This window comes from Elephantulus edwardii, unplaced genomic scaffold (genome assembly GCF_000299155.1).
Source record: "Elephantulus edwardii isolate Elephantulus edwardi_28Jun2011 unplaced genomic scaffold, EleEdw1.0 scaffold00031, whole genome shotgun sequence".
Taxonomy (NCBI): domain Eukaryota; kingdom Metazoa; phylum Chordata; class Mammalia; order Macroscelidea; family Macroscelididae; genus Elephantulus; species Elephantulus edwardii.
In genome coordinates this window covers 12,705,678-12,723,249 of record NW_006399781.1, presented here as the reverse complement: position 1 = coordinate 12,723,249, position 17,572 = coordinate 12,705,678, and the positions used below count along the sequence as shown (strand labels likewise).

Genomic DNA, 17,572 nt, shown 5'->3' with positions numbered 1-17,572 from the left:
ACCCTCTGGAAGGGTCCAACCTGCCTTAGATTCTTTGCCTTGGATTCAAGAAATGCTCACGCTGCTTCCAGATCTACCACTAATCCACCAAATGATCTTGAGAGAGAAACTTTCTCCTCTTAGCCCTAAATCTCTACATATGTAAAACGAGAATGAGAAAATCTTATCACTTCTCCCTTTTCCAAAATTAAAAGTCCTTTAGGAGGCCAAGTGACTTCTGGACTCAACAAAGTAGATTGATTAAGGTAACTCAGATTGCTGTCTGTCTGACGGCCCTACTGCTCTTGCCTCTCTGATTCAGACACATGTTTGCAAGTCCTTCGGAGAGGGGCTTATGCTGGTGGGTGGGGGCTCGTGCCGTGAAGAGCTGTAGCCCTTTCAGGATGCCATGCGAGCATGGGACTTCACCTCCATGCAGAGGTTTCAGCAGCCACAGGGCAGGAGAAGGTCTCTCTGCAGGATGCTGCACACCAAAAAGCTGCTACCTGGTGCCCATGCTGAGAGGCCAGGGCCCTGTGCCCTTGCCCACATATGCCCAGCAGAGTTTCTTTCTAAAAGCCATTGATATATCCAGAATGCCAGGGCTGCAGAGGATTCTGGAGACTCACCTAGTCCCTTGCTGGTGTTTCTATTGTTGTGAATCAGACGTTTCACTCCTCAGTGAAGCTTTTCTTCTTTAAACAAATCACTGATGTTGGTGTTGTTGTGTGCTGTGAGTTGGAGCCCACTCATAGCTGATCCTCCAGTGGGTTTTCAGAGGTAGTAAATCTCATGAGTGGAGATTGCCTGCCCTTTTTCCACAGAAAAACTGATAGGGTCAAAGTCAAACTAAATGCCTTTGGGATTATAACACAGTTTCTTACCAAATGGAGCTACCCACTATCATGTATATAGCCCAACAAAATAAAAAAAAAAAATGCAACACAAACTGGCACACTCCCACCCATGCTTAGTGTAGCATTATTTACAGTAGCAAAGAGTTGGAAGCAACCCAAGTGCCAACAGGCAGGTGAATGACAGAAGAACTTTCTGAGGAACATACATTCAAACAATGTAGTATTATCCATCACTGAAAAATAATCAAGAACTTGGGAAATACTGCATGGCATGGATGGAAGTAGAATAAAATAATGCTCAGTGACAAAAAGATAATTTTCTGTAAAACTACTTGTATTTAAAAAACTAGAAAACTCTAACTCATTGCCTTCGAGTGAGTTTTCAAGAGGCTGTAAATCACATAGGAGGAGTTAGCCCACACATCTCCCAAGGAGCTACTGATAGATTCGAACCACTAAAGAGGTGCCTCTGTGGGTTAGCAGCAAAACTCCCTACAGCCTATGCTACCAGAGCTCTCTATTAATATAGAAAGCTAAGGAAAGGTTTATGTGCAAGTAGAATCAACCTTGGAAGACTAACAGGAGTAAGTAGGAAGGGAGGAAGGAACAAAACATTTTTAAAAATAAATTTTAAAAGAAGAAAAGTAATCTTATAAAAAATTATGTGCTTAAAACATCCTTCCTTCAGAGAATAATAAAAATACAAGTTGAACTTCTTAGACTGGAGGTAATCAGAAGCTAACTGCCAGCTCATGTTCGGGGGGTTTCCCTTGCTGTAGTCAAGATTTATAGCTTTGTAAACCCTATGCTGCTGTCCCACATGGTCTTTCTAACTCCAAATCAACTCAATACAATATTGTGTGTGGGTTTGTGGTTTGTTAGGTTTTGCCAAGTTTTGCTGGACAGAAGATGTGAAAGAAATCCAGAATTCATAGTCAGCACTAACGCTCAGACCTCTAATGCCTAAACTGAGAAGCTTTGCGTGTATACTTGAAAGCTGTTCATTAGTTCTAAGTATTTCCCCACTATCTCCCATGCACACCTCTTCTCCAGACCATGTGCTCTCTCTTGCTAGGAACTAGAAAGAAGCTCTTGCTTTTCCATCTGTGGATAAAGTTAACACCCTTTTCCAAAACTCAATTTTTCATCCCTTCAATGTGAGTGAGATGAAATGATCTCTAATCCTCTTATCAAGATCTCACTCTTGAATCCTAGAATTCTAATCACAGTCCTCCCTGTCTGAACTTTCCCAGTGACCTCACCAAATTCCCATTATCCTAGTCAGGATAATACCAGGGAATGATAAGGACATGTTCTAATAGACCCTTCCCCAAGTCTCATAGCCATAAGCAGGGCAGTGAGAATTTGCAGAATGCTGAGAACGCCTTGATGGCGAGTCATGTGAAGAGAATGTGGAAACACGGGAGGCCACCACTGTCCCTTTCCATGCTACTTTACATAGCATGGGTTGCCCTCTGACAGGCTGCTATCCCTGTTTTGAAGATGTTTTGCCCTGTGACTGAATTATTTTAGCAAGCCTTTAAAAAAATGTTGTTGTCGAGATGACTCCAGTTCATAATGACCCCAAGTGTCTCACAGCAGAACCGTGTTTCATGGAGAGTTCAAGGATAGATTTTTTTTCCCGCCAGAAATAAATCATTAGACTTTTCTTCCAAAGTGTTGCCTCTAGGTGGACACAAACCATCAAGCTTTCATTTGGCAGCTAGCTGAGTACATTCATATTTTGCAGAGTCCAGCTCACAGGAACACTCTCTGACCTCGTTGAAGTCCACAAACTGCTCTTCCCACCAAGTCCATTAGGTGGTGATGACAGAAGGGTGGACAGAACATACCAATCACTTGAGGGAGAGCAGGACCCCCAGGTTGTAGTCTGGATGCTCAAATTCTATGAAACTTCCTCTCCAGTATGTTTTCCTGCAGTTCTAGATCTTCAAGGGGTGTGTGTGCACATCTGCAGGGCAGCATCTGCTTCTTTGGAATGTGGCTGCAATGTGTGAATCCCCGCTGCGTGCACATGAGGCGTATGGATCATGGCTGTTTAAGCTGCAGGCAGCCTGGAGCAGGGACAAATGCATGGACTGAGAGTCAGGAGGCCTGGCTTCTGATTTGCATTGTTACTAAATCATGGTAACCTGGAATGAGCTGCCTCTGTTAACTAGAGGGGGGTTGAGACAGATAGCCTCAAAGGCCGACCCAGCCTTGATAGTTATGAATCTGTTGTTGTTATGTACTGTCAAGCCAGAACCAACCCATAGTTTACCCTCTTGTGGGATTTCAGAGGCAGATAATCACACAGGAAGAGATTGCCTTTCCTTCCTCCATGGAGTGGCTAGAGGTCTCGAATCACGTGCCTTTGGGACTGCAGTGCAGCTTCTTGCCACCAGAGCTTTAAGACCTAGGAATCATGGCCCAAATCCTTGGTCATCATGCCTAAAGCCCAAGAAAAACCTATTTATGCACCAAGGTCACATTGGGACCAAAATTTATACTCCAAGACCCTCAGACCAGGAACTTTTAAAACAAATTAAATTACAGTGGTGTATCATCTTAGTTTGTGGACTAAGGTGTGCCTGATCAAGACCACTGAGCTGTGGTGCTGGAGAAGAATCTTGAACATACCGTGAACTTCCAAGAAAACAAATAAATCTGTCTTAGAGACGGTGAAACCAAATTTCTACTCAGATGCTAGGATTTTGAAGCTCCGTCTCACATACTGTGAACACGTGGCCAGGAGTGACAGTCCTTGGAGAAAATCATACCTGGAAGAGTGAAGGGACAGCAAAGAAGTGGAAGACTCCAGATGAGACAGATTGATACAGTAACTGGGTAATGGGGTTAGTTGTACTGGAGTCAGTCAGTGAGACTGGCTCAGGATAGGGCAGAGTTCAGAGCTAATGTATATAGGGGTCTCTGTGAGTCATAGGCTACTTGACAGCACATAACAACAACATATGTAAAATGAGAATAATATCTGTCGGAAGCACTGTGTGTTATTGACTCTGCAAAGGGATGTGATTGGATCACAATAAATTATGGCTAACCTTGAGAAGAACAGGAACTAAGGGCTCATGTGAAATCTATATCTAGACCAAGAGGCTGTTGTCTCCACAGAGCAAGAAAATATTGTTGTTGTTGTTGTTGTTGTTGTTATGTGCCGTTGAGTCGTTTCCGACTCATAGCGACCCTATGCACAACAGCCCTAAACCCTGCTCTATCCTGCGCCAACCGCACCGCCTCTGACACACCCATCCCGATTACCCCAGTCACCGAATCAATCCATCTTATAGAGGGTCTTCCCCTCCTGCGTTGTCCCTCAACCCTCCCAAGCATGATGTCCCTCTCCAAGGACCCGTCCCTCCTGGCAACATGTCCAAAGTATGTCAGACGAAGCCCCAGAATCCTTGCCTCCAAGGAGTAGCTTGGTTTAATCCTCTCCAAGACAAATCCGTTTGTTTTCCTGGCAGTCCATGGTACATTCAGTACCTTTCTCCAGCACCACAGCTGAAAAGCATCCACTCTCCTTCTGTCCTCCCTAGTCATTGTCCAACTCTCTGATACATAACAAGCGATTGCAAATACCATGGCCTGTATCAGGCGCACCTTAGTCTCCAGAGAGACACTGTTGCTCCTGAGTACTTTAGAGAGGTCCCTAACAGCAGACTTTCCCATCGTGATACGCTTTTTGATGGTTTAAAATCAAGAAAGCAGTGTGTCAGGAATATATCTTCTTTCCATATCTAGTCAACCCATGTGACGTACAAATCATGCGAGAAGAAGAATGTAGCATCAGGATCAAAGGAGCTCAACAACCTATATTATGCAAATGACACAATTTTGTTTGCTGAAACTGAGGAATACTTGAAGTGCTTGCTGCAGGAGATCAAAGACTATAGCCTTCAATATGCACTGTTGTTGTTGTTGCTGTTGTTGCGACTCATAGCAACCCTATGTACAACAGCCCTAAACTCTGCTCTGTCCTGTGCCAATTGCACTGTCTCCGATACACCCATCCTGATTAGCCCATTCACTGAATCAATCCACCTCATAGAGAGCCTTCCCCTCCTGCGCTGTCCCTCCACCCTCCCAAGCGTGATGTCCCTCTCTAAGGACCTGTCCCTCCTTACAATATGTCCAAAGTATGTTAGACGGAGCCTCAGAATCCTTGCCTCCAGGGAGCCACCCAGTTTAACCCTCTCTAGGATGAATCTGTTTGTTTTCCTAGCAGTCCATAGTACTCTTAATACTCTTCTCCAGCACCACAGCTCAAAGGCATTAATTCTCTTTCTATCCTCCTTGGTCATTGTCCAACTCTCCGACACATAACAAGTGATTGCAAAGACCATGGCCTGTATCAGTCGCACCTTAGTCTCCAGAGAGACACCATTGCTCTTCAGTACTCTGGAGAGGTCCCTAACAGCAGACTTTCCCATGGCAATGCACCTTTTAATTTCCTGGCTACTGGTGCCAAGAGTGTTGACTGTGGAGCCAAGCAAACTAAAGCTGTGAACAATCTCAATCTCTTCAATATGCATTAGATCAAGAAAATGAAAATTCTCACTATTGAATCAATAGGAAGCACCTGAGTAGATGGAAAAAAGGATGGAAACGATCAATAATTTCATGTTACTCGGATCCACAATCAATACCCATGGTGTCAGCAGTCAGAAGATCAGGAGAGATATTGCATTGGGCATGTCCACTGTCAAGGAACCTTCTAAAATGCTGAATACCAATGATGTCAGTTTGAAGACTAACATGCACCTGATTCAGGCCATGATCTTTTTAATCATTTGCTATCTCAAACTTGATATGTTTGAAAACTGGACAGTGGATAAGGGTGACAGAAGAATTGATGCCTTTGAGTTATGGTGTTGGGGAAGAGCACTTGGATATCCCATGGACTGCCGAAAGAACAAGGAAATACATCTTGGGAAAATGCAGCCTGAGTGTTACCGGAAGCACGGATGTTGAAGCTTCATGTCACATACTTTGGGCATGATGCTGGAAGAGGCTGTTCCTTGCTAAGGAACATTATGCTGGGAAAGGTAGAAGGTCAGCAAAAAAGAAGGAGACCCTCAAGGAGAAGGATTGACACAGCAATGGGCTCAAGTGTGTCAGAGGTAATGAGGCTGCCAAAAGATAGGATAAGGTTCAGATTTGTTGTTCACAGGGTCACTGTGAGTCGTACTTGACTCAACAGTACCTAACAGCAACAACAATTGGTCCAGGGGTTGGATTTTTATTTTCTTGAGTTTGAGATTGTGATGTACTCTATGTTGAAGGCTCTAGTTTTTGATCTTCTGCAGTAAGTGCTTCATCTTTACTTTTTTTTAATGTGAGATTGTGACATCTGCATAATGTAAGTTGTTGATAAGTCTTCCTTCAATCCTAATGACATATATTTTTTAATATAGTTCAGCTTCTCAATTTGTTTCATTCAGGATACAGATAGAATAGGTATGGAAAAATGAAACAGCCCTGATAGACACCTTTACTGATCTTAAATCTTGCAAAGTTCCCATGTTCTGTTCTGATACCAGCTTCTTTATCTATATATAGGTTTTGGATGAGCACAATTAAGTGTTCTGGGATACACATTCTTCTCAATGGTATTTGTTGTCTCATTTAATTCCCATAGAATATGGAGGACAAGCTAAAGGAAACTAAGGCACAGAGACCATAAATGGATTTCTATAATTCTACAGAGCAAAGCAAGTCCTTCAACCCAGGTCGTTCACACCTAAGTCATGAGTCTATTTTTGTACTGTACTTAGAATAGACCCATTGCTGGGAGGGAACTTGGTATGCTTCCTGACTTCGCATCAATCTTAAATCAACATGTTGCCTTTCAGGGTAATTTTAAACTGAAGTAAAAGGGGAGATCCCAGAAAATCTTCAAGAACCCCTGTGTTGTCTAGGTTTTTGTAAAAGTACATTTTATTTTATTTCCACTTTGTGAGAACAAAATATTTTACAAAACGATAAATACAAGGAAATAGCTTCTTAGCTATGATGTGGCAAGCTATAATGGATAAGCTATGATAGGCTGGAAAATGCTCAGTTCATCTGTTTGTAGTGTACAATGTCTAAAATTTCTAAATGGTGCTGGGTGATTCCCAACTAGGCAATTGACCTCATGTGTTCAGGACCCATGTCTGTGCTCTTACCAGCAGGAGGCACCACACTGAACCAGAAGAGGTACAGACATTCAGGTCTCCTGGCAGTGGGAGTCAAGAAAAGAGTTCTGGAGCAAATATCAGCCTCTGGCTCCTTCTAAGACCTTGTACAGATTACTGCTCCACTGTCAGCCTTCGTCCCCTTCCCTTGTGATGTTCTACCATTCCCAGTCTAGGGCTCCAACGTCCAGGCCACACTGAATCCTGCTGGGTAGTTAAGAGTTAAAACCTCCCAAGCCCTTTTACTACTCCAGGACTGACTCTTTCCGCCCCTAAATTCTGAGTAGCCTGTGTTTACATAAAGTGAACACACCCTCAACCCTCAGGCTACCCCTCCTGACACCAGCTCCCAAAGCAGCTCTGCTCCTTGTCCAGAGCCAGAGCCAACAGGACTTGTCTGGAAGCAGGAAGAAGGGTCTGGGCGCTGAAGGAAAGGAGAGGTGGATAAACATTTTCCTGAATTTCACTTGAAGTCCCAGCTGGATTTTTCCTCTCCTGACACATGAAGTTCCAAACCACTTTAGCTGGCTGATTGAGAAGAATCAGGAGGTGAAAATGAATTTCAGCAAAGTGTGACAAGTGCTCATTATATGCAGGAAATGCAACCACACAGGATCTGGGTGATATAAAACAGAAGGAAGCTCTTCTTACTGGAGCAGAGGATGGTGTGTGAGCTGTGAGTTCAGTGTGGTGGGGCACCTGTGTGTCCGTCCACAGGCTGCACTTGGATGAACCAAGATGAAGTTTGGATGGCAAAGGGAGAAATTGGAATTAAGGAACTCACCATGCTATTTCTTCTGTATGCTCATGGAGAGAAAAGGCAATGTAGCAGACATATCCATTGAGTCAACAAATGTGAGTCATCAAGCATCTGCTATTTACAAGAGCCTAGAAGACAGCTGTAATTAAAACAGATGCAAATCCCTGCTTACACTGCACTGGGGGAGACAGACAACAATCACTAAACATAATCTGTAAGTGAATCATGTGTGTTGTTGTTGATTGCTTTCGAGTGAGCACAATTCATAGAGACCCTATGAACAAAAGGCCCGAAGCCCCTCTACGACTCTTGATATTTACCAAAGTTCATAGAGTTTCCGGAGGCATGTTGTTTAGAAAGTGGATGCCACTAAATAAGATGACTGGAGAGACATGAAACACAGCAGCATAAAAGGGATCCAAAGGGCCAGCTGCCCACTGTATTAACTCCGAGTCACGGCATTTCTATGCTTGTCAGAGTGGGACTGTGCTTCCCAGTATTCTCAGGAGCTAACATGTTGGAAGTAGATCTCCGGGCCTGTCTTTGGAGACACTTCAGGTGGACTACAATAATCAAACTTTCACTTGGTGCTTGAGCACTTGCTCCATTCAGTGAATCCAAATGCGAGCAAGAAATATGATTTTAAAGACAATTTTTGGTTTAGGCCTTGTCAAGAAGGTTATGTTCGAGCAAAGTTTTGACGAAGATGAAGTCAGCTATGAAACGTTCTGGGAAAGGAATTCCAACCAGGAGAAACAGCCAACAAAAAGGCTTTCAGGTGGCAAAGTGCTTGGTGTTTGGAGAATATCTCAGATGGCAGTGTCACTGAGCAGAGCAAGACTGAAAGAAACGGGAGATGAAGATAGCTAAGCTCAGATAGGAAGCAGGAAGGGAGAAGCCAGAGCAACAAAGAGTTCTGGGAACCAGGGCTTCTACTAATGTTGATATGCTATTGCTGAGTTTGTAAGTGGTCATGTATCAGTTGAACTCCTATCTCAAACCAATTGCCATCAACTCAGTTCTGATGATAGAGGTCCCACGTGTGTCAGAGGAAAACTGCTATAAAGGATTTCTACCGCCTTTTTTTCCTGAAGTAGATCATCACTTATTTTTATTTCAGTCTTACTACTGGGGAAGAGATCGATATTTGTTCCTATCACAAAGAAAGGTGACCCAACAGAATGTGGAAACTACAGAACAATCTCACTGATTTCACATGCAAGCAAGATTTTGCTGAAGATCATCCAAAAACGACTGCCAGAAGTCCAGGCTGGGTTTACAAAGGGTCGTGGTACTAGGGATATTGTAGCTGATGTTAGATGGACCTTGGCTGAAAGCAGGAAATACCAGAGGAATGTCTATTTGTGTTTCATTGACTATGCAAAGGCATTTGACTGTGTAGATCATAACAAACTGTGGCTGACTCTGAGAAGAATGGGAATCGCAGAATACTTGATCGTTCTAATGCGAAACTTATACTTGGACCAGGAGGCAGTCGTCAGAACAGAGCAAGGGAACACTGCATGGTTCAAAGTTGGGAAGGGCGTACGCCAGGGATGCATCCTATCTCCATACCTTTTCAACCTATATGCAGAACAGATTATCCGGGAGGCTGGGCTCTATGAGGAAAAATGTGGGGTCAAGACTGGTGGACGATTTATCAACAATCTGTGTTATGCGGATGACACAACCCTGCTTGCTGAAACTGAAGAAGACCTGAAGCGCCTGCTGCAGAGTGTCAAGGATTGCAGCCTACAATATGGCTTGAGGCTCAATGTCAAGAAGACAAAGATTCTCACCACTGTACCAACTGGCAGCATCAGGATGGATGGTGAAGAGATTGAGATTGTACACAGCTTTAGTTTGCTTGGATCCACAGTCAACAGTCTTGGCACCAGCAGCCAGGAAATTAAAAGGTGCATTGCCATGGGAAAGTCTGCTGTTAGGGACCTCTTCAAAGTACTGAAGAGCAATGGTGTCTCTCTGGAGACTAAGATGCGTCTGATACAGGCCATGGTCTTCGCAATCACTTGTTATGCATCAGAGAGTTGGACAATGACCAAGGAGGATAGAAGGAGAATTGATGCCTTTGAGCTGTGGTGCTGGAGAAGAGTATTGAGAATACCATGGACTGCTAGGAAAACAAATAGATTTGTCCTGGAAAGGGTTAAACCGGGTGGCTCCTTGGAGGCAAGGATTCTGAGGCTCCGTCTAACATACTTTGGACATGTTGTGAGGAGAGACCAGTCCTTAGAGAGGGACATCATGCTTGGGAGGGTAGAGGGACAGCACAGGAGAGGAAGGCCCTCTATGAGGTGGATTGATTCAGTGACTGGGATAATTGGGATGGGAGTGTCAGAGACAGTGCGATTGGCACAGGACAGAGCGGAACTTAGGGCTGTTGTACGTAGGGTCGCTATGAGTCGCAAGCAACTCGACGACACATAACCACAACAACTACTGGGTGAGCTTGAACCTCTGACCTTTTGATAAGCAGCTGAGCACACAAACAAGATCTGTGCTACCCAGGGAACCCTTCGACTCTTTAAATCCACTCACTTCCTCACTCTCTCACTCATTCACTCACTACCATCAAGTCAGAACCAATTGATGGCCAACCTTCCACTCTGTTTCTGAGGCTATAAATTGTACAGAATGAAGTTGCCCCTCTTTCTTCTGAGGAGGCACTGGGAGATTTGAAAAGCCTAGAGATGTGTTGTCATTGGGTTGGAACTGTGTCTCTTTGTGGGGTAATTCACCAGAACTCCCTGACTTTTTAATTGTCGTTATTATGTTCCATTGAGTTGCAACCAACTCTTAGCTGACTTTTATGGTTGTTGTTAGGTTTTGCTGAGTTGAGTACTCATAGCAACCAATCAACAACTGGTCAAAACACTGTCCTGTCCTGTGCCATCCTCACAATCTCTGACATGCTCAAGCCCATTGCAGCAGTTACCATGTCAACCCACCTGCTTGAGAATCTTCCTATCTGTCACTGCCCTTCCACCTTTCCAACCATGGTGTCCTTTTCCAAGGAATAGCCTCTCCTAGCCATATGCCCAAAATATATGAGACAAAGATTCATCCTCTTTGCCTCTAAGGAACACTCTGGCTGCAACTTCTGCAAGACATAAGTGTTTGTTCTTTTGGCAGTCCGTGGGATATTCAGCACTCTTCTCCAACACCACAATTCAAAGGCATTCATTCTTCTTCTGTCATCCTTATTCATTGTCTAGGTTTCAGCAGTTTATTAAGTGACTGAAAAGACCATGGCTTGAATCAGGCACACCTTAGTCCTCAAACTGACATCATTACTCCTCAATAATTTGGAAAAAGTCCTTGGCAGCAGACTTTCCCATTGCAATACATCTCCCAATAGTAGAGTTCCAATATTTATGGTACTGTCTACCTAATCTTAACTCTCATTGTCCTTCCATTCTGTTTTCCTGTCTGCTTGGTACTGAAAGACAACTATTTCTCAGATGGCCATCACGGGAGTTCTCTCAAGGTCATAGCTCCCTCAGTTCCAAATGCAGGACTAAGGAGCAAGAGCGGAGGCCTCCCTAGGCTGCAACAGTCATTGCACTCACTTTGCTGTCTCTGACCATAACATTAAGATCTAACTTTTATGTTGATGAAAATTGAGGTCTGGGGAGATTAATGTCTTTGCAATTGTGAGGCTGAGTGGGTCATGATTTGAAGCAATAGGTACAATAAGTGGATGATTTCAAGCTACCCAGTGGATGGCACTGAAGAGAGAGCTGAGAAAAGATACACAGTAGCCCATCCCTCAGCACCCATGTGCAATAGAATTAAGAGCCTCAAGAGTACAGAGGATAGCCAAACTATAAATCATTAGGAAGGACTGAACCTAATATGATTTCTTTGTTTTTAATACAGTTGATTTAATTTTATGTTTATGAAGCTTAATTTTTAGTGATAGCTGTGCTTGACTTTGGAGTTGCACACTCCTTCAAAAAATGTGATAGTTTGCCTTTGTCAGCTCATATTAGCCAGCCCTAGCACATAGCAATCTGGAGATGCTAAAATGACACACAGCAAGGAAGTGAATGGCAGAGTGGTCACTAGAACTCAGGCCTTGGCTCCTACCTAGTCTCATGAAAGATTCCCAGATCAAGATGTGAGGATATAAATTTGTGCCTGGGAGAGGCAGGCTCCCAGAGAGTCACAGACCAACACTAACTCATTCATTCCAGTGAATGGACACTGCCAGCATGTTAGCCCGAAACCCTTTCCCCAGTTTAAGAACCAACCAATTGATTGCAATGCCATGTGCACCAGAGTAAAACTGTGCTCTGTTGAGCTTTCAAAACTGGCATTCTGGGAAAGAGATCTACAAGCCTGTTTTCAGAGTGACTCCAAGTGGACTCGAACCTCCAACCTCTTGGTTAGTAGACAAGCTTGTTAACCATTTAGCCCTCACACAGAGTCTTCTCTCAGCTCAGCATTTGCCTAATCTGAGTCTTCATCCCAGCCTGGACTGAAATATACATTGAGCCTGGCTGCCTAGGCTGCAGAAGAGCACAATGACCCTTTGTTTTTTTCTTGTCTTTGGTCTATTTTCCTGCCTTGAACTCTTTGGGGCCCAGCCTGGAGCTGCAGAGGGGATTTGCATGTGAATTAGTCCAGCTCTGAAGTCCCAGAAGGGGCGAGGTGGGGGAGTCTGAACCATTCACAGGCCAAAGAGAATGAATCCTGTTGGGACCCTCCTACTCAGCCAGGATTCCCAGACTCTCCCCACCCACCACTCCTGCCTCCCTCCCACTGAGATGGTGGGCACTGCCAGTTTCCCACCTGCGGGATGCCTGCTTCCCAGGCTTGAGGCAGGAGCCCCCTCCCCAGCCAGCCTTCAATCCTTTCTTTCCCCCAGGCTCATCCTGCCTGGAGACCATCCCAAAAATGTACAATCCTTCCTGGTAGCAATGGAATTCTTGGGGTCCCTAGAATCTGCCAGCTGTTTCTCAGTTCTATATTTTTAAATGATGTTTAGCATATGCATATACACAATACCTTATTAGAGGCTTACTCAGATCTGTCAGGTCTTTATTCTGATCAAGAAATGACTAGTAAGAATGCTGTATTGCTGTTCTAAGTGGATATATTGGTACATTTAGATCTTGGAAATACCGTTAACCCGCCAGGTGACTTTGAATGAGTTGCTTGACTCTTTAAGTTGTAATTTCTCCATCTAAAAATGGAAAGGGATAGACTTGATGGTCTCTCATATCCAGAGACCTCTCCACAATGCTAAAGAGCAATAATGTCAGTCTAGAGACTCAGTTGTGCCCGATCCAGGCATTAGTCTTTGCAATTTCTCCTTATGCATCAGAGACCTAGACAATGACTAAGGAAGACAGAAGAAGAATTGATGTTTGAGAGAGCATTGAACATATATACCATGGGCTACTAAAAGAACAAACCGATCTGTCCTCGAGAGGGTGAAACCAAGTTGCTCCTTGCAGGCACCGATTTTGAAGCTCCGTCTCACATGCTTTGGGCATGTTGCCAGGAGGGACCAATCCTTGGAGAAGGACATGATGCTTGGAAGGGTGGAGGCAGCACACAAGACAGGAAGACCCCGGATGAGATGGACTGACACAGTAACTGGGGCAATGGGGCTAGGTGTGTTGATAACAGTGAGATTGACTCAGGACAGGGCAGGGCTCAGAGCTGTTGTGCTTAGGGTCACTAGGAGTCACAGTCGACTTGACAACACATAACAACAACATATCCTTTCCAGGGGCCCTTGTATTCTGGTAGGTTAAGTGTTTGGGCTGCTAACTGAAAAGGCAGCTGTTTACATTCACCAGTTGCTCCATGAGTAAAAGATGAAGCTGTCTCCTTTCTAAGATTTGCAATCTTGGAGACCCTGTGGAGAGAGGCTATGAGTTGCAACCAACTCAACAGCAGTGGCTATTTGAGTTTGGTTAGTGCCCTTTCCAGTCGTATCTTCTATGACTCTTTGATTCCTATCACTAAAACAGACCTGAAAGTTCAAACGTACAGGTTTTGTTTCAAGTCTGCTACTCCTAGGAGGGACCAGTCCTTTGAAAAAGATATCATGCTTAGACAGGCAGAGGATTAGTGCTAGAGCAGACCCTGAATGAGAGGCATTAACTGTGGGAATGAGGACAGGTGTGTCAGACAGTGAGATTGGCTTAAGATAGGACAAGGATCAGAGTCATTGTTCATAGGGGTCACTATGGGTCCTAGTCGATTCAACTGAATATAATAACAACAACAACTCCTAGGCATGTGACCTTGGGGAATTAATGTAATTTCTCTAAATCCAGAATTAAAATCTCAGATTGAAGTGCTGAGATTCCACAATTATCTTTTAAAAACCTCCTCAAACTCATTGCTATTGTATCAGAAGTGACTCAAAGGTGGGGGTTTGAGAGGCTGTAACTGACACTGGAGGAGATTGCTCATCTTCCCCCATGGAACAGTTTGTAGATTCAAGCCACCAGCCTTTGGGGCAACAGCACAACTCCTTACTCACTAGATCCAGAGACTGCTTGAGGAACAAATATAATAGAAGAAAATTACCTTACCTTGTGTTCTGGAAAGTTCTGCAAGACAGATGATGTTGATATTAATGAATAATTGTCATTGGCTTGAACCAGAACTGAAGCATCCACTTCTAACTCTTCTCATAGACCTATTTTTACTTACATGAACTTCATGAGCTATGGAAATGCAACATATTTTAGAAGGCGTTCATCAGTTGCCTTCCTTTTTTTCCAGTTTCAGTTTCTTATTTGGTGGCTGGCACATTTAACTTGATCCTTAACCAAAAATGTGGGCTACTGGAGTTAGGACTGACTTATGGCAATAGATTTAGTGTTTTGTTTGTTATTTTAAAGTAAAGTTGTAAGACAGACATCAAGAACAGGCACTGGAGATGATGGACACGTGGTGCAGGTGAATTCAGGAATGGGGAGAGCTCACCTGTGAGTCAGGAGGCCTATGCCCCTGGGCTGCCTCTGAATCACTGGTCCAATTCATGCTGACCCAGAATAATCTTTTGAAGCACAGAAGATTCAAGGGCTTGGTACTACCCTCTTGCGGCTAATAATTGCCTATATTACTTTGGTTTTCACTGATCACCTAAGGGCAAAAATCCCTTTGTCACTCAGGAGACTAAGGTCTGCCTGATACAGGCCATGGTTGTTGCAATCATTTGTTATGCATCAGAGAGTTGGACAATGACTAGGGAGGATAGAAGGAGAATTGACGCCTTTGAGCTGTGGTGCTGGAGAAGAGTAATGAATGTACCATGGACTGCCAAGAAAACAAACAGATTCATCATAGAGAGGATTAAACCAGGCTGCTCCTTGGAGGCAAGGATTCTGGGGCTTCGTCTGACATACTTTGGACATGTTGTAAGGAGAGACAGGTCTTTGGAGAGGGACATCATGCTGGGTAGAGTGGAGGGACAGCGCAGGAGGGGAAGACCCTCTATGAGGTGGATTGATTCAGTGACTGGGGTACTCGGGATGGGTGTGTCAGGGGCAATGAGATTAGCACAGGATAGAACAGGGTTTAGGGCTGTTGTACATAGGGTCTCTATGAGTCGCAAATGACTTGACGGCACATAACAACAACAACAACAACAACATCTTTCTCTGGTGGCCTAGTGGCAAGAAGCTACACTGCAATCCTGAAGGCTTGCCATTCGAGGCCACCAGCTACTCTATGGAAGAAAGATGGGCAATCTCTTTCCATGCAATTAACTGCCTCTGAAAGAGAGTCAGCTACAGGTCAGTTCTGACTCTATGGTACACAACAAAAACAATCACCTCTATCTTCCCAGGATTGTTAGGAGATTTTTGTAAAGTGCAAAGTGCCAAACATGTCTAAAGAGGTGCCTGCAGAGTGAGAAGACTTGGCTGAGAAGCCTCCCTGAGCTATCTTTCTGCTCTTTTAGCCCTTGATCTTGAGGTCTTTACCAATGAAGAAATCCATGTTAGTGACTTGAGTGTGAATAGCAATGAAGGAGTAAAACCTGGAAACAAAGCGTGTCTAGTGACAGCTCTGTCCCTTATTTCTTCAAACACATGAAGCTCCCTATGCACCAGCTCAGCTGGGAGTGCCTGGAGGTGTGATCTCACCTCATTGCATCTCCACAGTCCTGTTTTTCTTGCTGATTATTCTGAGTGTTGACTCTATGCCAGGCTCCTTTCTGAGCATTTTAAGTGTATGTTAACTCATGTCCTGTTCACAGCAATCCTATGACAGAAATACTATTCTTTTCTCTGTATTACAAATGGGTAAACTGATATACAGGATGTTTAATTTCAAAACCAAAGCCAAAAGCCAAGTCCCCTGCTATCAAGTCAATTTTTACTCATAGCCATCTTCCATCAGGTTTTTAAGCTGTAGACTTTCAGGAAAGGAGAATGCCCATCTTTCTCCCACAGAGTGGCTGATAGACATGATATGTTACACACCTTACCACCAGGACTCCAAGAATCTAATAATTGGGGAAGACTGATGGCCATTATGTGATGATGGAATTGCAGGGCAGCACCAGTGACTCTGAAGAAGAAAGATGGGCAATGGCTTCCCATGCCAGTTAGAGCCTTCAAAACCCCCCTGGACTCCTCCGCGAGGAATGAGTGATGAGTATATATACAGAGATGAGGTCCCACAAGGTCGTCTTATCAGTAAGGTGTTACATCCAGAGAAACAGAAAGCAGACAGTAATTTAAAAAAAAAAAAAAGGAAAATAATTCTCACAATTAGATGTTGTTGTTGTTGTTATGTGCCGTCGAGTCGTTTTCGACTCATAGCGACCCTATGCACAACAGCCCTAAATCCTGCTCTATCCTGCGCCAACCGCACTGCCTCTGACACACCCATCCCGATTACCCCAGTCACAGAATCAATCCATCTCATAGAGGGTCTTCCCCTCCTGCGCTGTCCCTCCACCCTCCCAAGCATGATGTCCCTTTCCAAGGACCCGTGCCTCCTGGCAACGTGTCCAAAGTATGTCAGACGAAGCCCCAGAATCCTTGCCTCCAAGGAGTAGCTTGGTTTAATCCTCTCCAAGATGAATCTGTTTGTTTTCCTGGCAGTCCATGGTACAATCAGTACTCTTCTCCAGCACCACAGCTCAAAAGCATGCAATCTCCTTCTGTCCTCCCTAGTCATTGTCCAACTCTCTGATGCATAACAAGCAATTGCAAATACCATGGCCTGTATCAGGCGCACCTTAGTCTCCAGAGAGACACCGTTGTTCCTGAGTACTTTAGAGAGGTCCCTAACAGCAGACTTTCCCATAGCAATACGCTTTTTGATTTCCTGACTGCTAGTGCCAAGAGTGTTGACTGTGGAGCCGAGCAAACTGAAGCTGTGAACAATCTCAATCTCTTCGCCATCCATCCTGACGCTGCCAATTGGTCCAGTGGTGAGAATCTTTGTCTTCTTGACATTGAGCCTCAGTCCATACTGAAGGCTGCAGTCCTTGACCCTTCTTAAAAAACACCAAAAGGTAGAGATATTTGTTCAGGGGGTGTTTGTTTTGTTTCTGTTTTTGTTTTGTTTTGTTTTTTAGAATGGAGGAAAAAGTAGTTTTAATCTTAAAAAAATCTGGAATCAGCTCATTCCAGTTTTCTGCTTTGCTGAGGATTTACATTTCCACCTTTGGTATCTAGAACCAGAATCTACATTTTAACAGAGTTCCTAGGTGATTTATTTAAATAATTTTTTTAACAAGAGTTCACTGAAAAGTTAGCTGTTCATTCATTCATTGT

General features: G+C 44.0%; 1 protein-coding gene across 1 annotated transcript in view; it reads left to right on the top strand.

Annotated features, from left to right (window-relative positions):
- The window catches only part of MASP1 (mannan-binding lectin serine peptidase 1 (C4/C2 activating component of Ra-reactive factor)), a 123,665-nt gene that overhangs the window by 18,938 nt on the left and 87,155 nt on the right, over nucleotides 1-17,572 (top strand). The gene's annotated exons all lie outside the window — the stretch shown is intronic.